This window comes from Oncorhynchus gorbuscha, linkage group LG03 (assembly GCF_021184085.1).
Source record: "Oncorhynchus gorbuscha isolate QuinsamMale2020 ecotype Even-year linkage group LG03, OgorEven_v1.0, whole genome shotgun sequence".
NCBI classification, from domain to species: Eukaryota; Metazoa; Chordata; class Actinopteri; order Salmoniformes; family Salmonidae; genus Oncorhynchus; species Oncorhynchus gorbuscha.
In genome coordinates, this window is record NC_060175.1 from 78,663,170 (window position 1) to 78,687,515 (window position 24,346).

The window sequence follows — 24,346 nt, forward strand, 5'->3', positions numbered from 1 at the left end:
ATTTCTTTCTTTGCAAATATGGAAATAATCAAAGTGAGCTGTAACAGTTAACAAAACATTTTGGGATATACATAGGAATTCAGACTTCGTTATATCCTATTTCCCAATGGAATTACATTTTACAAAACAATTATAATGGTTTTTCACAGCTCCCCTACATGGAACTCATCACTTGGCAGCGCTTGAGAGTGACAATGAAAGGGCCATTCAGCAGCTAAATCAGTTTGCTGCAAGAACTGGGATATGGACAGTGACACTCAAACTCACTGACACTAGACCCCTTTTCGGGGTCTACTGGCAACCCACTTCACACCTCAGCTCTTTCCACCACAGTGCTGAGAAAGAGATAAGGGAATGATTCCCCCAACAAATACCAGAAGCTAACGCAGTACATCCGGTAACACTGTACTAACACCTTTTTCATAACCTTTTTAAAAACAGGCATGATAGCTTTATGAATGACTTTCAGCTCCCGAGTGGCGCTTCGGTCTAAGGCACAGGCATCGCAATGACAGAGGCATCACTACAGACCCTGGTTTGATCCTGGGCTATATCACAACCGGCCATGATCGGGAGTCCCATAGGGTGGCGCACAATTGGCCCAGTGTTGTCTGGATTAGGGGAGGGTTTGGCTGGGTAGGCTGTCATTGTAAATAAGAATTTGCTCTTAACTGACTTTCCTAGTTAAATTCTGTACCCCTTTCAAATAGTGTTACTCTATATCCTATAGCTTCTGTTGTTAGCATTTTCTTTTTTTTTCTTTTTTTAAATCCTGACTTGGTTTCCCTTGTTTTTTAAGACAAAACATCCATGTGCTGTCAACAATTTCTCAGTTATTTACAATATATGCACTTTATGTACTGTAAATATTTTCTCAAAACACAGTAGCACCGGTAAAATAACTAGACGCTGGTTTACAACTCCTGGTGGTTTATTTTCATTACAACAGAGCAATAGAGGAGAGAACTGAACATGAATATACCTGTTGACACGTTGACGGCATCTGACTCACTTTCTCTCATCTATTTCCTTTCATCAGCTAGGAGGGAGAAGGAAACAGAGGAACGAAGGAGCCGCCAAGTTCCAGGGATGTCCGGGGCTTTAGTGGCAGGTCACGACAAGTACCTTTTATCCAGTTTGAAATGAACAGCTGTTGGACCTCCTCAATCCTTGTGGATTACAATTCATAATCAAGGGGCTTAGACAAAGGATGCAATCAAACCATTCTATTCTATTCTTACAAAACACACACATACAGTTCACTCCCACTGTCCCACTTACACACGCTTTGGAGATGACACCACTGCTCAAACTATGGCACAAAGGAAGGTAAAGAAGGCACTACGACCTAATTTAATGGACAGATCGTTAGGCTCATTTCATCAAATGTCTTATACCTGCAGCCTTGCTACCTATAAAAACTTGACAGAATCCAGATTTGAACGCCATAGTAATTATTAGGGATGTAACGATTCACCAATTTGCATCGATCCCAGTTCAAATGTTAAAGATATGAGTGCATTGGTCTGTTACTCTAAACCGAACTAAATGTAGCATGTATCGTTCAGAAAATCAATACAAACGTTGGCTTTTTGTTGCTCAAATGACTTTATTTAACAAGGCAAGTCAGTTATGAACAAATTCTTATTTACAATGACAGCCTTCCCTGGCCAAACCCTAACCTGGATGATGCTGGGCCAATTGTGCGCTGCCCTATGGGATTCCCAATCACGGCCGGTTGTGATACAGCCTGGAATCGAACCAGGGTCTGTAGTGATGCAGTGCTTTAGACCGCTGTGCCATCGGGAGCCCACTTTCTTTCTGGAGCCCATCCGGAGCCCACTTTCTTTTCGGGAGCTGATACTGCTCATCTTTTGTGACAACTGCGTCCTCTCCTTCAATGTTGAACTAAGCATGTTGACAGTAACTGATCTACAAGTCATTTTGCATGCTGAACAACCCCAGGCAATATCAGTAGCCTGGTCAAACTGTGTGCTGTGCATAGCTTCCCGCGTTGACCAACAAGAATTAGGCCTATTCCTGATTTGGCACATCTGCATGTCACCTTCATAAAATGGCTTGGGCAATATTAGGCATTATTAGTTGAATGTCAACCAATGTAACTTGCTAGGTTATTTTTATCATATACTATGTTGAAAATGGTGTTTTACCGGAATAAAAGTAGCAACGGAGACAAGTCTCATCTGGCTACAGTACATCTTACATTAGATTTGATTTTGGTTGTTCATGTTCACGATCAGCAATAGTTTAGCTTGAAACAACTCACCAGACAGTTTATTAGGTACACCCATCTAGTACAGGGTCGGACCCTCTTTGCCTCCAGATCAGCCTGAATCTTTCAGGGCATTCTACAAGGTGTCGGAAATGGGATGTTGGTCCATGCTGATGCGATGGCATCAAGCAGTTGCTGCAGATTGAAAGGAGGTACATTCATGCTGCAAACCGCCCTTTCTGATCCCAAAGATGCTCTATTGGGTTGAGGTCTGGGGATTGCACAGGCCACTCAAGTAAACTGAACTCACTGTCATGTTCAAGGCAATGTTTTTCCCTCCTCAATTGTCCAGCGATGGTGATCGCCGCGTGCCCACTGGAGTCGCTTCTTCTTGTTTTTAGCTGATAGGAGTGGAACGCGGTGTGGTCATCTGCTGCACTAGCCCATCCACGACAAGGATCGATGGATGGGCTGTAACGAGATGCCGTTTCGCACACCACTTTTGTAAAGTACCATTATTTGTCTGTTTGTGGCCCACCTGTTAGCTTGCACAATTTTTGCCATTCTCTTTTGACCGCTCTCATCAATGAGCTGTTTTCGCCCACAGGACTGTCACAGACTGGATGTTTTTTGTTTGTCGCACCTTTCTCAGTAAACCCTAAACTGTCGTGCATGAAAAGCCCTGGAGGGCGGCTGTTTCTGAGATACTGGATCCGGCGTGCCTGGCACCAACAATCATACCACGCTGAAAGTCACTTAGATCACTTGTTTTGCCCATTCTTACGTTCAATTGAACAGTAGCTGAATACATTTACATTTTACATTTAAGTCATTTAGCAGACCTCAATGCTTGACTGTCTGCTTTATATAGAAAGCCATGGCCCACAACTAGGGCTGTGGAGGTCACAGAATGTCATCAGCTGGTGATTAACAAGCAAATAACTGTCGATCTCACGATAATTGACCAGGCTTCCACACCTGATGCAGTCCTTTGGAACATCTAAATTTTAAATGTCTAATAAATCCATATAGCTTACACCTTCACAATAAATCAATGATTTTATTTAGACAGTTCGAAAGAAGCATGATATTTTTTATTTTACCAGGCAAGTCAGTTAAGAACAAATTCTTATTTTCAATGACAGCCTAGGAACAGTGGGTTAACTGCCTGTTCAGGGGCAGAACAACAGATTTTTACCATGTTAGCTTGGGGGTTTGAACATGCAACCTTCCGGTTACTAGTGCAACGCTCTAACCACTAGGCTACCCTGCCACCCCATATGAAGAAAATGTAGTCTATTTCAGAATAGCATACTCTTTGAGTTGTCCTTATGTTAGGTCCTGATCTGGCTGTGGGTTACACTAGTTCATTTAGCAGACAAGATTTGCTTAGAATAGTATGAAGAAGAAGCTGAACAAAAGGGAAAGGATATTTTCTCCAAACGATTTGAGTGTGCACATGCGACAATTCTGTGTTGAGTGGTTAACAAAGAAATAGGTATTCCTATATCCTTAATTTATAATTATTAATGCAACTTTAGTTGTTATATCTTTTGATGTTTATTACATTGTAAGGCTGCATGATGCGTCTCTAATGATGATTTGAAAGGCATGAGCTCTGCTTTGTATTTTCTGCAGGCTGTAAACACTACATCAGTCACTCATTCACAATTTGACAAGCACTTGATAATGCCTAGAATATTATGGCGGCATCCCCTTTGTGTGGCCTTAATGCACCCTAAAAAAAACATGCCTTTTGAAGCCATTCGCAGTTGTGCTACATCACCTGATTGGGTCTTTCTCACAGGCTACAAGTGAAGAGACACACCGGGGACGCACGTCCGTATCCAATTCCGAGGTGCATATTGAAGATATTGGAATATTTCCACATTTACTTTTTTTTCAGCCAACAAGATGAGTAGGCCTAACAAACAGCAAAAGCACTAGCCTATGTCAATCTACTATCCCCCATAATACAAAAGTGTACCTATTCTATTCTGTGCAAGAAATAAATATTCCAAACATAGTCTGTGACAATTGTGGGATGTGATAGATCCCAAATTAATACAACCACTAGCATCCCCCAAAATGTTTTATGCAATGTGGCCTACGCAACAGACGTTTAGCTTTAAATGTTGATAAAATATTATTTCTTCACATGATAAGTGCAGCAATGCGCACATGGTAGTAGGCTATAAGCGCGAATGTTCAGTTAGTGGAAAACACCATTATCAAAAGTGAATGCAAATGCAATTATGCATGTAAATGTTTTTATTATAAAGGTGCATTTTTATGCTGAAAATGATCTTCCCCAAACTTGGAACTCACGGGCTGCATATGTATGCTAGTTAGGCTCTAAACCCCTTTTAAAGCAGATTAATGTGCTTAATTTTAAGAAGTTATTTGGCCACTTTAGTTGTAAGGCTACATGAGGTGTAGACATTGTTTCATATGCTGGGCATCATTCACAAGTGATAGGCTAATATTGTCAACCATCAGATTATTCTTGATTAAATCTGGTCTTTACACATACTAAATAATATACAGTACTACCATTCAATAGTTTGGACACACCTACTCATTCAAGGTTTTTTCTTTATTTTTACTATTTTCTACATCATAGAATAATAGTGAAGACATCAAAACTATGAAATAACACATATGGAATCATGTAGTAACCAAGTGACAGCTTTGTACACTCTTGGCATTCTCTCAGCCAGCTTCACGAGGAATGCTTTTCCAACAGTCTTGAAGGTGTTCCCACATATGCTGAGCACTTGTTGCTGCTTTTCCTTCCCTCTGCAGTCCAACTCATCCCAAACCATCTTAATTGGGTTGAGGTCGGTTGATTGTGGAGGCTAGGTCATCTGATGCAGCACTCCATCACTCTCCTTCTTGGTCAAACAGCCCTTACACAGCCTGACTGGCAACTACCCCTGGGGGCGACTTACCCCAATAGAAGATTATGTCATAGGGTTTCACAGAAGTATCCCTATGTTTTTTACCTCATCTGCACATAAAGAAACTTTGTTATTTTACCTTTTCCTTACACTCCATTATATACAGTTAAACTAAACACATTATCATTTGAATAAGGCAAGATTTTAAATCCCAGCTCTTTAAATGAATTTCAAGAGCAAATTCATTGGAATATAACCAACTGCCTGCATTTTTTTATTGAATTATCCGCTCTCTCCACTGGCTTCCAGTTGAAGCTCGCATCCGCTACAAGACCATGGTGCTTGCCTACGGAGCTGTGAGGGGAACGGCACCTCAGTACCTCCAGGCTCTGATCAGGCCCTACACCCAAACAAGGGCACTGCGTTCATCCACCTCTGGCCTGCTCGCCTCCCTACCACTGAGGAAGTACAGTTCCCGCTCAGCCCAGTCAAAACTGTTCGCTGCTCTGGCCCCCCAATGGTGGAACAAACTCCCTCACGACGCCAGGACAGCGGAGTCAATCACCACCTTCCGGAGACACCTGAAACCCCACCTCTTTAAGGAATACCTAGGATAGGATAAGTAATCCTTCTCACCCCCCCTTTAAGATTTAGATGCACTATTGTAAAGTGACTGTTCTACTGGATGTCATAAGGTGAATGCACCAATTTGTAAATCGCTCTGGATAAGAGCGTCTGCTAAACGACTTAAATGTAAAAAATGTAAAATGGATTCCAAACCTCTCCGCCAAGTGTCACGCCTTGCCCATAGAGAGCCTTTTTATTCTCTATTTTGGTTAGGTCGGGGTGTGACTAGGATGGGTAATCTAGGTTGTTTTTATTTCTATGTTGGCATGGTATGGTTCCCAATCAGAGGCAGCTGTTTAGCGTGGTCTCTGATTGGGGATCATATTTAGGCAGCCATTTCCCCTCTGTTTTTTGTGGGATCTTGTTTATGTGTAGTTGCCTGTGCGCACTCCATAGCTTCACGTGTCGTTTGCTCTTTATTGTTTTTTTTGCGTATCACTCAATCAATGTACAGCGTGGTAAGTGTTCGTCATTTTTATTAAAATACACTGAACACGAAAATACAAAACATGGTCTGAATGTTATTTCGACGTTTGTGACAGATGATCCCACCACACCAGGACCAAGCAGCATGCCCAGGAGGAGAAGGCATCCTGTACTTGGGAGGAGATCCTGGCAGGACAGGACTCCGACGACGGTCCACAGTCCGGAACCTCCGGCGATGGTCCACAGTCCGGAACCTCCGGCGACGGTCCACAGTCCGGAACCTCTGGCGACGGTCCACAGTCTGGTATCTCCGGCGACGGTCCACAGTCTGGAGCTTCCAGGCAAGCTGTCCAGTCCCGGTCCATGGCAGGAGCCCTCCTCTGCGCCGGTGCCCAGTCCAGGCACGGCGTCCAATCCAGCTCCAGGGCCGGAGCCTTCCTCTGCGTCAGGGCGCAGTCCGGGCACGGCGTCCAGTCTAGCTCCAAGGCCGGAGCCTTCCTCTGCACCGAAGTCCATGTCAGGTCCGGTGTCCAGTCCCGCTCCATGGCAGAAGCCTTCCTCCGCATCGATGTCCAGTCCAGGCACGGCGTCCAGTCCCGCTCCATGGCAGGAACCTGCCTCTGCGCCGGTGCCCAGTCCAGGCACGGTGTCCAGTCCCGCTCCAAGGCCGGAGCCTTCCTCTGCGCCGGTGCCCAGTCCAGACACGGCGTCCAGTCCAGCTCCAAGGCCGGAGCCTTCCTCTGCGTCGGGGTCCGGGCACGGCGTCCAGTCCAGCTCCAAGGCCGGAGCCTTCCTCTGCACCGAAGTCCATGTCAGGTCCGGTGTCCAGTCCCGCTCCATGGCAGAAGCCTTCCTCTGCGCCGATGTCCAGTCCAGGCACGGCGTCCAGTCCCGCTCCATGGCAGGAACCTCCCTCTGCGCCAGTGCCCAGTCCAGGCACGGTGTCCAGTCCAGCTCCAAGGCTGGAGCATTCCTCTGTGCCGGTGCCCAGTCCAGGCACAGTGTCCAGTCCAGCTCCAAGGCCGGAGCCTTCCTCTGCACCGAAGTCCATGTCAGGTCCGGTGTCCAGTCCCGCTCCATGGCAGAAGCCTTCCTCTGCACCGATGTCCAGTCCAGGTACGGCGTCCAGTCCCGCTCCATGGCAGGAACCTCCCTCTGCGCCAGTGCCCAGTCCAGGCACGGTGTCCAGTCCAGCTCCAAGGCTGGAGCATTCCTCTGTGCCGGTGCCCAGTCCAGGCACAGTGTCCAGTCCAGCTCCAAGGCTGGAGCCTTCCTCGGCGCCGGTGCCCAGTCAGGGTGCGGCGGCCAACCCAGCTCCATGGCCCCCCTCCGCGCCGAGGCTATGTCCGGGCATGGCGTTCTAACCAGCTCCATGGCCGGACCCGTGGTCTTGGCGGGGGTAAAGTCCCACACCAGAGCTGCCACCGATGCTGGATCCGCAGGATGAGCGGGTTCTTTGTCCCGCACCAGAGCCGCCACCGATGCCCTTCCCATCCAAGATCTCCTCCCAAGTACAGGTGCGAGCGGAGTGGGTACTCCGCCCTGCACCGGCGCCCCCACCGAAGCTAGATGCCCACCCGGACCCTTCCCTATAGAGTCAGGTCTTGCGGCCGGAGTCCGCAACTTTGGGGAAGGGGGTGGTACTGTCACGCCCTGACCATAGAGACCCTTTTTATTCTCTGTTTTGGTTAGATCGGGTGTGACTAGGGTGGGTAATCTAGGTTGTTTTAGTTCTATTTTGGCCTGGTATGGTTCCCAATCAGAGCCAGCTGTTTAGCGTTGACTCTGATTGGGGATCATATTTAGGCAGCCATTTCCCCACAATTTTTTTGTGGGATCTTGTTTATGTGTAGTTGCCTGTGAGCACTCCATAGCTGCACGTGTAGTTTGCTCTTTATTATGTTTTTGCGTTTCACTACAATCAATGTATGATGTATCTGAGCGTCTGCTAAATGACTTAAATGTAAATGTATCTTAATGCTTAATGATTCAATACATGTATATATACACTGCTCAAAAAAATAAAGGGAACACTTAAGCAACACAATGTAACTCCAAGTCAATCACACTTCTGTGAAATCAAACTGTCCACTTCGAAAGCAACACTGATTGACAATAAATTTCACATGCTGTTGTGCAATTGGAATAGACAACAGGTGGAAATTATAGACAATTAGCAAGACACCCCCAATAAAGGAGTGGTTCTGCAGGTGGGGACCACAGACCACTTCTCAGTTCCTATGCTTCCTGGCTGATGTGTTGGTCACTTTTGAATGCTGACGGTGCTTTCACTCTAGTGGTAGCATGAGACGGAGTCTACAACCCACACAAGTGGCTCAGGTAGTGCAGCTCATTCAGGATGGCTCATCAATGCGAGCTGTGGCAAGAAGGTTTGCTGTGTCTGTCAGCGTAGTGTCCAGAGCATGGAGGCGCTACCAGGAGACAGGCCAGTACATCAGGAGACGTGGAGGAGGCCGTAGGAGGGCAACAACCCAGCAGCAGGACCGCTACCTCCGCCTTTGTGTAAGGAGGAGCAGGAGGAGCACTGCCAGAGCCCTGCAAAATGACCTCCAGCAGGCCACAAATGTGCATGTGTCTGCTCAAAAGGTCAGAAACAGACTCCATGAGGGTGGTATGAGGGCCGGACGTCCACAGGTGGGGGTTGTGCTTACAGCCCAACACCGTGCAGGACGTTTGGCATTTGCCAGAGAACACCAAGATTGGCAAATTCTCCACTGGCGCCCTGTGCTCTTCACAGATGAAAGCAGGTTCACACTGAGCACATGTGACAGACGTGACAGAGTCTGGAGATGCCGTGGAGAACGTTCTGCTGCCTGCAACATCCTCCAGCATGACCGGTTTGGCAGTGGGTCAGTCATGGTGTGGGGTGGCATTTCTTTGGGGGGCCGCACAGCCCTCCATGTGCTCGCCAGAGGTAGCCTGACTGCCATTAGGTATCGAGATGAGATCCTCAGACCCCTTGTGAGACCATATGCTGGTGCGGTTGGCCCTGGGTTCCTCCTAATACAAGACAATGCTAGACCTCATGTGGCTGGAGTGTGTCAGCAGTTCCTGCAAGAGGAAGGCATTAATGCTATGGACTGGCCCGCCCATTCCCCAGACCTGAATCCAATTGAGCACATCTGGGACATCATGTCTCGCTCCATCCACTAATGCCACGTTGCACCACAGACTGTCCAGGAGTTGGCGGATGCTTTAGTCCAGGTCTGGGAGGAGATCCCTCAGGAGACCATCCGTCACCTCATCAGGAGCATGCCCAGGCGTTGTAGGGAGGTCATACAGGCACGTGGAGGCCACACACACTACTGAGCCTCATTTTGACTTGTTTTAAGGACATTACATTAAAGTTGGATTAGCCTGTAGTGTGGTTTTCCACTTTAATTTTGAGTGTGACTCCAAATCCAGACCTCCATGGGTTGATAAATTTGATTTCCATTGATAATTTTTGTGTGATTTTGTTGTCAGCACATTCAACTATGTAAAGAAAAAAGTATTTAATAATAATATTTCATTAATTCAGATCTAGGATGTGTTATTTTAGTATTCCCTTTATTTTTTTGAGCAGTGTATATATAACAAAAATAAGGATCAAACTTCATTGGATTATATGTACAACTTTTTCTAAATGACCAAAAATGTTATCAATTTACCTCAAAATCATTGAGGAAATTACATAAAAATGTTGTTGAAACAGATTGATCAAGACTAGAAGCAGCCAGAGGAACTGTTGAAAAAATAATTTGTGACAAACTGTGTTTGAGAATTGGGGGGGGGCTTCTTACCCCAGGGGGTGTCTCACCCCATAGTACCCTAAGTCCTACCTTATTGATATTGTACAAGCTCTCAAATTGAGTAATTAAATTATTTCAAATCTGATGAATCAATGAATACAGATATTCATCTAAACACGGTAGATGACACATCCTTACTACACATTTATGACAAGCTAGGAGTTAATGGGAATGAAAACTTCTGTTGTAACATGCTGGAAACAGCACAGGGTCATCCCTATACCACAAAGTGCACCCTACCAGCACACACATTCCTCAAATATTACCGCATCTACAGCAAGCTCTGACAGGGCCGCCACAAAACACTTAACTGAGGTAAACAAGACAAGAGCCTTCCTTGTACTCTATCTGGACGGTCAGACTTCCATTTGCTAAAAAGACAACACACTAACACTTAAGAGATATGATGTGTTTTTCTTCATTATAGTATATAAGACTTGAGTACTCGACATAGTGCCAAGTGCTTTCCAAAGAACTAACACAATCTTGATAAGATGACTGATAATGGCTTCAATGGCATTACGGTTGAGTTGCATTCCAGTGACAGGTGTGTCAACATTACAGTGTTGGCACTTGCCATTGTTAAGCATCTGATTTGGTTGCTTTACCTAGTAGTATGCCCTCCTATATCTCGTCATGCTAACGCTACAGATGGCTCCTTGCCAATGGTGGTTGAGGAAACTCACTCGACCTGGTAAGTCTTAATTGCTAACTAGCATGGGATGGTTACCGTGAGGACATCACCTTGTGTGGCTACTGAACAAATGGCAACCTCCCTACAGCCTTACACAATATCATGACTGGGTAGCCCCTTGAAAAGGCTCAAGGCCTTGCCACATTAGCATTTTGGAAAGGGGATGAATGAACGTATTTGTTCTAGTTTGTGTGCTCAATTGAAAGAGTCCATTAAGTAGTGTTTTACGCCTTGTTCCAAGTTGGGTCGGAAGTTCTGTACTTGCTGGGAGGAAAGTGCAAGGGAAAGTTCTAAGGAAGTATGTTGGTTTGTAAAGTATGTCTTATGTCACGTGCAAACGAACTGCAAAAATCTGACAGAAAAATCCAACTTGCAACAACTCAACGCAGCATTGTCTCGCGATTGTTATTTTCAAATCAAATCGTTATATTTCACATGCGCCGAATACAACAAGTAGACCTTACAGTGAAACGCTTACTTATGAGCCCCTAACCAACTATGCAGTTTCAAAAAGATACAAATAAAAACAAGAGATGAAAAGTAACAAGTAATTAAAGTGCAGCAGTGAAATAACAATAGCGAGACTATATACAGGGGGGAACCGATACAGAGTCAATGTGTCCCGGGAACCGGTTATTTGAGGTAGTATGTACACTACCGTACAAAAGATTGTGGTCACTTAGAAATGTCCTTGTTATTGAAAGAAAAGCGCATTTTTTGTCCATTAAAATAACATCAAATTGATCAGAAATACAGTGTATACATTGTTAATGTTGTAAATGACTATTGTAGCTGGAAACAGCTTATTTTATAATGGAATATCTACATAGGCATACAGAGGCCCATTATCAGCAACTGTTATGCAGGTGAGTGAGGACCCAAAAGCGACTTAACAGAAACAGAGTTTATTTAAGTCCAAACAGAAAATAACATAATCCTGAATCCTTAACAGGAAATGTCCAAACGGGGATAACAGAAATCCTCTAGTTGTAGAGGGGAATAGCAGGATAAGCGGCCACAGACTGCAGGTCCCTTCGGGTAGGCGCGGGCCGTAGCTGACAGAGACACCTGCTCACACGCAGCATCTGAAGATAGGCAAAACACGACAGGACGGAACAAGTACACAGCGAACAGCAAACAAGAATCCGACAAGGACAGAAGCAGAAACAGAGAGAGAAATAGAGACTTAATCAGAGGGCAAAATAGGGGACAGGTGTGAAAGAGTAAACGAGGTCGTTAGGAGAATGAGGAACAGCTGGGAGCAGGAACGGAACGATAGAGAGAGAGAGGGATAGAGAGAGGGAAAGAAACCTAATAAGACCAGCAGGGGGAAACGAATAGAAGAGAAAGCACAGGGACAAGACATGACAATATATGACAATACATGACAGCAACCATCACTTCTGTGTTCCAATGGCAAGTTGTGTTAGCTAATCCAAGTTTATCACTTTAAAAGGCTAATTGATCATTAGAAGACGTTTTTGCAATTATGTTAGCACAGCTGAAAACTGTTGTCCTGTTTGAAGAAGCAATAAAACTGGCCAACTTTAGACTGCTTGAGTATCTGGAGGATCAGCATTTGTGGGTTCGATTACAGCCTCAAAATGGCCAGAAACAAAGGACTTTCTTCTGCAACTTGTCAGTCTATTCGTCACTCTATTCTCCTGTGTTGAGGATCAGCGTGGCAGATGTGTTGTTACCTACCCTCACCACCAGGGGGCTGCCCGTCAGGAAGTCCAGGTTCCAGTTGCAGAGGGAGGTGTTTAGTCCCAGGGACCTTAACTTATTGATGAGCTTTGAGGGAACTATGGTGTTGAACACTGAGCTGTTGTCAATGAATAGCATTCTCACATACAGTGGGGAGAACAAGTATTTGATAACCTGCAAAATCGGCAGTGTTTCCTACTTACAAAGCATGTAGAGGTCTGTCATTTTTATCATAGGTACACTTCAACTGTGAGAGACGGAATCTAAAACAAAAATCCAGAAAATCCCATTGTATGATTTTTAAGTAATTCATTTGCATTTTATTGTATGACATAAGTATTTGATACATCAGAAAAGCATAACATAATATTTGGTACAGAAACCTTTGTTTGCAATTACAGAGATCATACGTTTCCTGTAGTTCTTGACCAGGTTTGCACACACTGCAGCTGGGATTTTCAGCTCCCTCCAAAGATTTTCTATTGGGTTCAGGTCTGGAGACTGGGTAGGACACTCCAGGACCTTGAGATGCTTCTTAAGGAGCCACTCCTTAGTTGCCCTGGCTGTGTGATTCGGGCCGTTGTCATGCTGGAAGACCCAGACACGACCCATCTTCAATGCTCTTACTGAGGGAAGGAGGTTGTTGGCCAAGATTTCTCAATACATGGACCTATCCATCCTCCCCTCAATACGGTGCAGTCGTCCTGTTCCCTTTGCAGAAAAGCATCCCCAAAGAATGGTGTTTCCACCTCCATGCTTCAGAGTTGGGATGGTGTTCTTGGTGTTGTACTCATCCTTCTTCTTCCTCCAAAAACGGCGAGTGGAGTTTAGACGAAAAAGCTCTATTTTTGTCTCATCAGACCACATGACCTTCTCCCATTCCTCCTCTGGATCATCCACATGGTCATTGGCAAACTTCAGACGGGCCTGGACATGCGCTGGCTTGAGCAGGGTTACCTTGCGTGCGCTGCAGGATTTTAATCCACGAAGACGTAGTGTGTTACTAATGGTTTTCTTTGAGACTGTGGTCCCAGATCTCTTCAGGTCATTGACCAGGTCCTGCCGTGTAGTTCTGGGCTGATCCCTCACCTTCCTCATGATCATTGATGCCCCACGAGGTGAGATCTTGCATGGAGCCCCAGACCGAGGGTGATTGACCGTCATCTTGACCGTCATCTTGAACTTCTTCCATTTTCTAACAGTTGTTGCCTTCTCACCAAGCTGCTTGCCTATTGTCCTGTAGCTCATCCCTGCCTTGTGCAGGTCTACAATTTTATCCCTGATGTCCTTACACAACTCTCTGGTCTTGGCCATTGTGGAGAGGTGAGAGTCTGTTTGATTGAGTGTGTGGACAGGTGTCTTTTATACAGGTAACAAGTTCAAACAGGTGCAGTTAATACAGGTAATGAGTGGAGAACAGGAGGGCTTCTTAAAGAAAAACTAACAGGTCTGTGAGAGCCGGAATTCTTACTGGTTGGTAGGTGATCAAATACTTATGGCAAGCAATAAAATGCAAAATAATTGCTTAAAAATCACACAATGTGATTTTCTGGATTTTTGTTTCAGATTCCGTCTCTCACAGTTGAAGTGTACCTATTATAAAAATGAAAGACCTCTACATGCTTTGTAAGTAGGAAAACCTGCAAAATCGGCAGTGTATCAAATACTTGTTCTCCCCACTGTAGGTGTTCATTTTGTCCAGGTGGGAAAGGGCAGTGTGGAGTGCAATGGAGATTGCATCATCTGTGGATCTGTTGGGGCGGTATACAAATTGGAGTGGGTCTAGGGTTTCTGGGATGATGGTGTTGATGTGAGCCATGACCAGCCTTTCAAAGCACTTCATGGCTTTGACGTTGATATTTCACTGCTGCTCTTTAATTATTTGTTACTTTTACCGCTTATTCTTTTCTGCATTTAAAAAAAACTGCATTGTTGGTTAGGGGCTTGTAAAGTAAGCATTTCACTGTAAGGTCTACACCTGTTTTATTCGGCGCATGTGACTAATAAAATTTGATTTGATGCTCCAGATACTCAACTAGTCTAAAGAAGGTGAGATACTCGTCTAAAGAAGGCCAGTTTTATTGCATATTTAATCAGAACAACAGTTTTCAGCTGTGCTAACATAATTGTAAAAATGGTTTTCTAATGATCAATTAGTCTTTTAAAATGATAAACCTGGATTAGCTAACACAACGTGCCATTGGAACTCAGGAGTTTGGGTTGCTGATAAGGGACCTCTACGGCTATGTAGATATTCAATTTGTAAAAATCTGCCATTTCCAGCTACAATAGTAATTTACAACAACATTAACAATGTCTACACTGTATTTCTGATAAATTTGCTATTATTTTCATGGACCATTTTTTTAGCTTTTGTTTCAAAATAAGAAAACGTCTAACTGACCCCAAACTTTTGAACGTTAGTGTATATCCAATGGATTAAATAAATGTTTCAAGAAAGACAGAGGGCAACCAGTCTCACATACAGATCCCGGGATTGCAACATCGCCTGAAACCACTATCAATAAATGTAAGACAACAATGATTAAAAAAAGAGTTACTTCAAAGTTTACATCTTTACTGAATTTCCATTCTAACCGCCAGCCAAACTGAAGCATGCTGATGCCTTAAGGCTAGTGTGCGTACCCACACTACCCACCAGTCTCAAATGCCAAGAACAAGCTAGGTCTAGAAGGGGCCACAGCCATACTTAAGCATTTGTTTGATATTCTGTCACATTTTCCCCTGGCTCCTGAGAACTATGGGAGTGCTAACTGACCTTCAGTCCTTCACATCACTCGTTGGTTTCACTCACACACTGCTGGTATTCCTAACAATGGGCCTTTTTCCTGGATCTGGAATCCGATTCATATGCTAATGAGTCCTTCCCATGGCTCTCTCTCTCTCCTGTGCTGCAGATATTAGGCCCCCCACAGCACTCAAAAGCCTGCTCAGAGGAATCTGTTCCAGGACTGTGTCCATTTATTCTATTTGTTTGTGATTATAAAAACTGTAGGAATAACTAAAAATCAAAGAGCATGTATTGACTTAAGTGTGTAGAGTTATTTTTTTGTGTCGTTGATAGGGACCAGGTACAACAAACATTGCACTAGATTTGGTCGACATAGATCATTACATTTACATTTACATTTAAGTCATTTAGCAGACGCTCTTATCCAGAGCGACTTACAAATTGGTGCATTCACCTTATGACATCCAGTGGAACAGCCACTTTACAATAGTGCATCTAAATCTTTTAAGGGGGGTGAGAAGGATTACTTTATCCTATCCTAGGTATTCCTTAAAGTGGTGGGGTTTCAGGTGTCTCCGGAAGGTGGTGATTGACTCCGCTGTCCTGGCGTCGTGAGGGAGTTTGTTCCACCATTGGGGGGCCAGAGCAGCGAACAGTTTTGACTGGGCTGAGCGGGAACTGTACTTCCTCAGTGGTAGGGAGGCGAGCAGGCCAGAGGTGGATGAACGCAGTGCCCTTGTTTGGGTGTAGGGCCTGATCAGAGCCTGGAGGTACTGAGGTGCCGTTCCCCTCACAGCTCCGTAGGCAAGCACCATGGTCTTGTAGCGGATGCGAGCTTCAACTGGAAGCCAGTGGAGAGAGCGGAGGAGCGGGGTGACGTGAGAGAACTTGGAAAGGTTGAACACCAGATGGGCTGCGGCGTTCTGGATGAGTTGTAGGGGTTTAATGGCACAGGCAGGGAGCCCAGCCAACAGCGAGTTGCAGTAATCCAGACGGGAGATGACAAGTGCCTGGATTAGGACCTGCGCCGCTTCCTGTGTGAGGCAGGGTCGTACTCTGCGGATGTTGTAGAGCATGAACCTACAGGAACGGGCCACTGCCTTGATGTTAGTTGAGAACGACAGGGTGTTGTCCAGGATCACGCCAAGGTTCTTAGCGCTCTGGGAGGAGGACACAATGGAGTTGTCAACCGTGATGGTGAGATCATGGAACGGGCAGTCCTTCCCCAGGAGGAAGAGCAGCTCCGTCTTGCCGAGGTTCAGCTTGAGGTGGTGATCCGTCATCCACACCGATATGTCTGCCAGACATGCAGAGATGCGATTCGCCACCTGTGTCGTCTGCATAGCAATGATAGGAGAGACCATGTGAGGTTATGACAGAGCCAAGTGACTTGGTGTATAGCGAGAATAGGAGAGGGCCTAGAACAGAGCCCTGGGGGACACCAGTGGTGAGAGCGCGTGGTGAGGAGACAGATTCTCGCCTCGCCACTTGGTAGGAGCGACCTGTCAGGTAGGACGCAATATAAGCGTGGGCTGCGCCGGAGATGCCCAACTCGGAGAGGGTGGAAAGGAGGATCTGATGGTTCACAGTATCGAAGGCAGCCGATAGGTCTAGAAGGATGAGAGCAGAGGAGAGAGAGTTAGCTTTGGCGGTGCGGAGCGCCTCCGTGATACAGAGAAGAGCAGTCTCAGTTGAATGACTAGTCTTGAAACCTGACTGATTTGGATCAAGAAGGTCATTCTGAGAGAGATAGCGGGAGAGCTGGCCAAGGACGGCACTTTCAAGAGTTTTGGAGAGAAAAGAAAGAAGGGATACTGGTCTGTAGTTGTTAACATCGGAGGGATCGAGTGTAGGTTTTTTCAGAAGGGGTGCAACTCTCGCTCTCTTGAAGACGGAAGGGACGTAGCCAGCGGTCAGGGATGAGTTGATGAGCGAGGTGAGGTAAGGGAGAAGGTCTCCGGAAATGGTCTGGAGAAGAGAGGAGGGGATAGGGTCAAGCGGGCAGGTTGTTGGGCGGCCGGCCGTCACAAGACGCGAGATTTCATCTGGAGAGAGAGGGGAGAAAGAGGTCAGAGCACAGGGTAGGGCAGTGTGAGCAGAACCAGCGGTGTCGTTTGACTCAGCAAACGAGGATCGGATGTCGTCGACCTTCTTTTCAAAATGGTTGACGAAGTCATCTGCAAAGAGGGAGGAGGGGGGGAGGAGGATTCAGGAGGGAGGAGAAGGTGGCAAAGAGCTTCCTAGGGTTAGAGGCAGATGCTTGGAATTTAGAGTGGTAGAAAGTGGCTTTAGCAGCAGAGACAGAAGAGGAAAATGTAGAGAGGAGGGAGTGAAAGAATGCCAGGTCCGCAGGGAGGCGAGTTTTCCTCCATTTCCGCTCGGCTGCCCGGAGCCCTGTTCTCATCTGCATTAGATTTAAAATATAATAGTTAATTTTATGTGCAATAAAAAAAGATTTGTGTAATCTTTATAATAAACAGAACACTTTAAAAAATATATATTTTTTAAAGATAACCTTTATTTAATTAACTAGGTAGACAACAAGGTAGACTAAATTCGAGCAAGGGTTGCCTTCCAGAGAGACATCAGAGATTTTAATATTCTCTGTTTCGCAGAAACATTGCTCTCTCATGATATGTTGTCGGGATCCAGCCACTGGGCTTTTCTCCATGCATCGTGCCCACAGAGATAAACACCTCTCTGGGAAGAGGAAGGGCGGGGGTGTAAGCTTTAGAATTAACAACTCATGGTGTAACCATAACATTCAGGACAAGTCCTTCTGCTCATCTGATCTAGAATTCCTTACAATCAAATGCCGGCCATTTAACCTACCAAGAGAACTCTTGTCAGTTATAGTCACAGAGGTGTACATTCCCTCTCAAGCAGACACCAAGACAGCCATCAAGGAACTTCACATGGCTATATGCAAACTGGAAGATGTAGAAGAAAAAGAAACGCACACCTATTTAGGCGAGGTGCTGGCGAGCAGAGTATATGCAAACTGGAAACCAGACTTCCTGAATCTACTTTTATTGTAGCTGGGGATTTTAACAAAGCAAATTTGAGAACAAGGCTACCTAAATTTGACCAGCATATTGATTTAAACCTGTTAACCCTCTCAAGGCTGCTGGTCCAGACGGTATCCCTATCCACGACCTCAGCGCATGCACAGACCAGCTGGCGGGGGTGTTTATGGAGATATTCAATCGCTCCCTATCCCAGACTGTTGTCCCCACATGCTTCAAGATAGCTACCATTGTTCTTGTACCCAAGAAGGCAAAGATAACTGAACTAAATTACTACTGCCCCGTAGCACTCACTTCTGTCATCATGAAGTGCTTTGAGAGACTAGTCAAGGATCATATCGCATCCACCTTACAGGCCACCCTTGACACAATTCAGTTTGCATACTGCCCCAACAGGTCCACAGACAATGCAATCGCCATCACACTGCACACTGCCCTATCCCATCTGGACTAAAGGAATACCAATGTAAGAATGCTGTTCATTGACTACAGCTCAGCATTCAACACCATAGTACCCTCCAAGCTCATCACCCTGGGTCTCAACTCCGCCCTGTGCAAGTGGGTCCTGGGCTTTGATGGGCCGCCCCCAGGTGGTGAAGGTAGGAAACAACATCTCCACTTCGCTGACCCTCGACACTGGGGCCCCACAAGGGTATGTGCTCAGCCCCCTCCTGTACTCCCTGTTCACCCATGACTGCGTGGTCATGCACGCCTCCAACTCAATCATCAAGTTTGCAAACACAACAGTAGTGGACTTGATTACCAACAAACACTCTGGGAGTGTGGTCTCAGGAAAACAACCTCACACTCAACGTCAACAAAACAAACAAAGGAGATGATTGTGAACTTCAGGAAACAGCAGAGGGAGCACCCCCCCATCCACATCGAAGGGACAGCAGTGAAATGTGGCTTGTCACCCAAAACACTAACAAACCTTTACAGATGCACAACTGAGAGCATCCTGTCGGGCTTTATCACAGCCTGGTATGGGAACTGCACCGCCCTCAATCGCAAGCCTCTCCAGAGGGTGGTGCGGTCTTCTCATCGCATCACCAGGGGTAAACTACCTGCCATCCATGACACCTACAACACACAAAGTCCCAAGAAGGCCAAAAAGATCATCAAGGACATCAACGACCCAAGTCACTGCCTACTCACACCTCTACCACCCAGAAGGCGAGATCAGTAAACGTGCATCAAAGCTGGGACCGAGAAACAGAAGTTGTTTTTCAATCTCAAGGCCATCAGACTGCTAAACAGCCATCACTAACTCAGAGAGGCTGCTGCCAACATTGAGACCCAATCACTGGCCACTGGATCACTCTTCACTTTATACAATGCCACCCTAAATAATGTCACTTTAATTATGTTTACATATCTGACATTACCCATATATACTGTATTTTATACCATCTATTGCTCCTTTCCTATGCCGCTCGGCCATCGCTCATCCATATACTTATATGTACATATTCTCATTCACCCCTTTATATTTGTGTGTATAAGGTAGTTGATGGGGAAATGTTAGATTACTTGTTAGATATTACTGTACTGTCGGAACCTGAAGCACAAGCATTTCGCTACACTCACATTAACATCTGCTAACCATGTGTATGTGACAAATAAAATTTGATTTGAGACTTGCTTTGGCCAAGAAACACGACCAATGGATATTAGACCGGTGGAAATCTAATGAGTCGAAATTTGCTATTTTTGGTTCTTGGTTGTGAGATGCAGAGTAGGTGGACGGATGATCTCTGCATGTGTGGTTCCCACCGTGAAGCTTGGAGGAGGAGGAGATGTGATGGTGTGGGCGTGCTTTGCTGGTGACACTGTCAGTGATTTATTTTGAATTCAAGGCACACTTAACCTACATGGCTACCACAGCATTCTGTAGTGATACGCCATCCCATCTGGTTTACGCTTAGTGGGACTATATTTTGTTTTTCAACACGACAATGTCCCAACACACGTCCAGGCTAAAATATATTTGAACACTTTTTGGGTTACTAAATGATTTCATATGTGATATTTCATAGTTTTGATGTCTTCACTATTATTCTACAATATAGAAAATAGTTTAAAAAATAAAGAAAAACCTTGAATGAGAGAGTGTGTCCAAACGTTTGACTGGTACTGTACATGAACATAAATTACACAAGATAATCCTTTAAAGAGGGTGGCAAGAAGCGAAAATTATTTTTCATATTACCTTAGAACTGTACAGATACAATCTTGTCAACAAAATCTCAAGGTGCAGCTGTTCTGTACCAACTCTGTGTTTCAGTGTTCATCTCTATGATCAAAGTCTATTAGGGGTCACACATTCATTTCTCAATTTTCTCTCTTTCTAGATTGGTTGATTAATCAAATTATTGCCTGTAGTTTTTTACAGCCTGTGGGCGTTGACTCAGGACGGATTTATGACCAGTGTCAGTCCACTAAGTAATAGCTTTAAGAGTTTTCTTTCAATGGGCATGTTGTCACCGGTGAAGAACGAAAGGGAACACGCACCAGCTTTTGGAGATATACTTACAGGAGTTCACTTCCATAATAATTACAATAATAGACAGGGCTCTCTTGTCATGCTTCTCTACTTGGGTTTAGCAACCATTGAAAAGAAAACTAGAAAATAGTACTGTTTTTCCATTTTGAGACGCTGTCGTCAGTAGACACTTCCTCAAAATAGTCCGATTTAATCTAAGATAATTCAAGAAATCTGTCATTAATTTAGGTGATTTTCCCAAGAAGATCTGAGTCGCGCAATTTTACATCTAACTAAGATGTTTGGTGCAGGATTTCTTAATGAAAAAATGTGCATGAAAACGAATCGTCTCTTGTTGAATAACAACAATAACAAAATATATATTTTTATATACACCTTTATTTAACTAGGCAAGTCAGTTAAGAACGCATTCTTATTTTCAATGACGGCCTAGGAGCGGTGGGTTAACTGCCTCCTTCAGGGGCAGAACGACAGATTTTCACCTTGTCAGCTCGGGGGATCCAATCTTGCAACCTTACAGTTAACGAGTCCAAAGCAATAATGAGTCCAACGTAATAACGACCTGCCTCTCTCTCGTTGCACTCCACAAGGAGACAGCCTGTTACGCAAATACAGTAACAAGGTAAGTTGCTAGCCAGCATTAAAAGTGTCTTATAAAAAACAATTAATCATAATCACTCGTTAACTACACATGGTTGATGATATTACTAGATATTATCTAGCATGTCCTGCGTTGCATATAATCTCACTGAGCATACCAGTATCTAAGTATCTGACTAAGCGGTGGTAGACAGAAGCAGGCGCGTAAACATTCATTCAAACAGCACTTTCGTGCATTTTGCCAGCAGCTCTTCGTTGTGCGTCAAGCATTGATCTGTTTATGACTTCAAGCCTATCAACTCCCAAGATGAGGCTGGTGTAACCGAAGTGAAATGGCTAGGTAGCGCGCTAATAGCGTTTCAAACGTCACTCACTCTGAGCCTTCTAGTAGTTGTTCCCCTTGCTCTGCATGGGTAACGCTGCTTCGATGGGGCCTGAAAACTGTTGGCCTTCTTTAGAGTTGAGTATAGTTGAGTATCTGGAGCATCAGCATTTGTGGGTTTGATTACAGGCTCAAAATGTTAAGAAACGAAGGACTTTCTTCGGAAACTCATCAGTCTACTCTTGTTCTGAGAAAAAAAAGGCTATACCATGCGAGAAATTGCCAAGCAACTGAAGATCTTGTACCACACTGTGTACTACTCCCTTCACAGAACAGTGCAAACTGGCTCTAACCAGAATAGAAAGAGGAGTAGGAGGCCCCGGTGCACAACTGAGCAAGAGGACACGTACATTAGAGTGTCTAGTTTGAGAAACAGACGCCTCACAAGTCCTCAACTGGCAGCTTCATTAAATAGTACCCACAAAACACCAGTTTCAATGTCAACAGTGATGAGGCGACTCCAGGATACTGGCCTTCCAGGCAAAGTTGCAAAGAAAAAGCCATATCTCAGACTGGCCAATAAAAATAAAAGATTAAGATGGGAAAAGAATACAGACATTGGACAGAGGAACTCTGCCTAGAAGGCCTCTTCACTGTTGATGTTGGGACTGGTGTTTTGCGGGTACTATTTAATGAAGCTGCCAACATCAAAAACATGGTAAAAATGTCATTACTGACTATGAAAGAGGTGGGAATGTTGTTCCCTTGGCATATAATTGCTACATTTACTATCAATACAGCATGAAAAAAAGGTTTTCCAGATTGTATTTTGGCGATTCTTTTTCGCAATGTGAATTTTGGGTCACGACTGAGACAATATGGTTCAATTTGGGTCATGAGGCAAAACCAGTTGAGAACCACTGGTCTAGTGATTATTAGCGAGCTGGACAGTCAAATCATATCAAATTTTATTTGTCACATGCCCCGAAGACAACAGGTGAAATGCTTATTTACAAGTCCTTAACCAACAATGCAGTTAAGAAAAACAAATACTACCCATCCCGCATGCGGGAGCGTAACGTAGCCTCAAACTAATTATCATAACGCAGCGGGACATAAATCTTCCTAGAAAATGTTCCTATTCATGAAAATCACAAATGAAATATATTGAGACACAGCTTAGCCTTTTGTTAATCACACTGTCATCTCAGATTTTTTAAATATGCTTTACAGTCAATGCTAGACAAGCATTTGTGTAAGTTTATCATGGCATAATGCTATGGCTAGGCTCTGCTAGCATCAGGCAATATTTTCACAAAAATAAGAAAAGCAATCAAATTAAATAATTTACCTTTGAAGAACTTCGGATGTTTTCACTCAGGAGACTCCCAGCTGGTCCTTTATTTTAGGAGGGAGAACAAGCTGATCCTAACTGTTATATGCCTATTTCTATTTGCCCAGTTTGGAAAAACTTGTCAATAATCAACAGACTGGCTTTTTTGATGTCTATAGTATTCTCTTGGGTATGCAATCTGGTTACCGCTCAGGTTATGGATGTGTCACTGCAAGCTTAAATGTCCTCAATGATGTCACCATTGCCCTTGATTCTAAACAATATTGCGCGACTATTTTTATTGACTTGGCCAAAGCTTTTGATAAGGTAAGCCATTCCATTATTGTGGGTCGGCTAAGGAGTATTGGTGTCAAGGAGGATCTTTGGCCTTGTTTGCTAACTAGCTCTCTCAAAGAGTGCAGTCACCAAGGGAGTACCCCAAGGCTCAATCCTATGCCCTACGCTCTTCTCAATTTACACCAAAAACATAGCTTAGGCAGTAGGAAGCTCTCTCATCCAATTATATGCAGATGATAGTCTTATACTCAGATGGCCCCTTCGCGGATTTTGTGAAAAATGCTCTACAACAAAGCTTTCTTAGTGTCCAACAAGCTTTCTCTACCATTACCTTGTTCTGAACACCTCCAAAACAAAGGTCATGTGGTTTGGTAAGAAGAATGCCCCTCTTCCCACACAAGGTTTAGAGCTTGAGATAGTCACCTCATACAAGTACTTGGGAGTATGGCGGTTCACTGTCCTTCTCTCAGCATATATCAAAGCTGCAGGCTACAATTAAATCTAGACTTGGTTTCCTCTATCGTAATCGCTCCTCTTTCATCCCACCTGCCAAACTAACCCTGATTCAGATGACCATCCTACCCATGCTAGATTACGGAGACATAATTTATAGATTGTGAGGTAAGGGTGGTCTCGAGCAGCTAGATGTTCTTTACCATTCGGCCATCAGATTTGCCACCAGTGCACCTTATAGGACACATCACTGCACTCTATACTCTGTAGACTGGTCATCTCTGTATACCCGTCGCAAGACCCACTGTTTGATGCTTATTTATAAAACCCTCTTAGGCCTCACTACTCCCCCCTATCTGAGATACCTACTGCAGCCCTCATCCTCCACATACAACACCCATTCTGCCAGTCACATTCTGTTAAAAGGTCCACAAAGCACACACATCCCTGGGTCGCTCCTCTTTTCGGTTTGCTCCAAACTGGACAGTTTTATCTCAATCTCTTCATTCAAAGACTCAATCATGGAGACTCTTACTGACAGTTGTGGCTGCTTTGTGTGGTGTAGTGTTGTCTCTACTTTCTTGCCTTTTGTGCTGTTGTCTGTACCCAATAATGTTTGTACGGTTTTGTGCTGCTACCATGTTGTGTTGCTACCATG

General features: G+C 44.7%; 1 protein-coding gene across 1 annotated transcript in view; it reads right to left on the reverse strand.

Moving 5' to 3' along the window:
• LOC124031958 (neural cell adhesion molecule L1-like protein) overlaps nucleotides 1-24,346 on the reverse strand; it is a 364,252-nt gene that overhangs the window by 322,830 nt on the left and 17,076 nt on the right. The gene's annotated exons all lie outside the window — the stretch shown is intronic.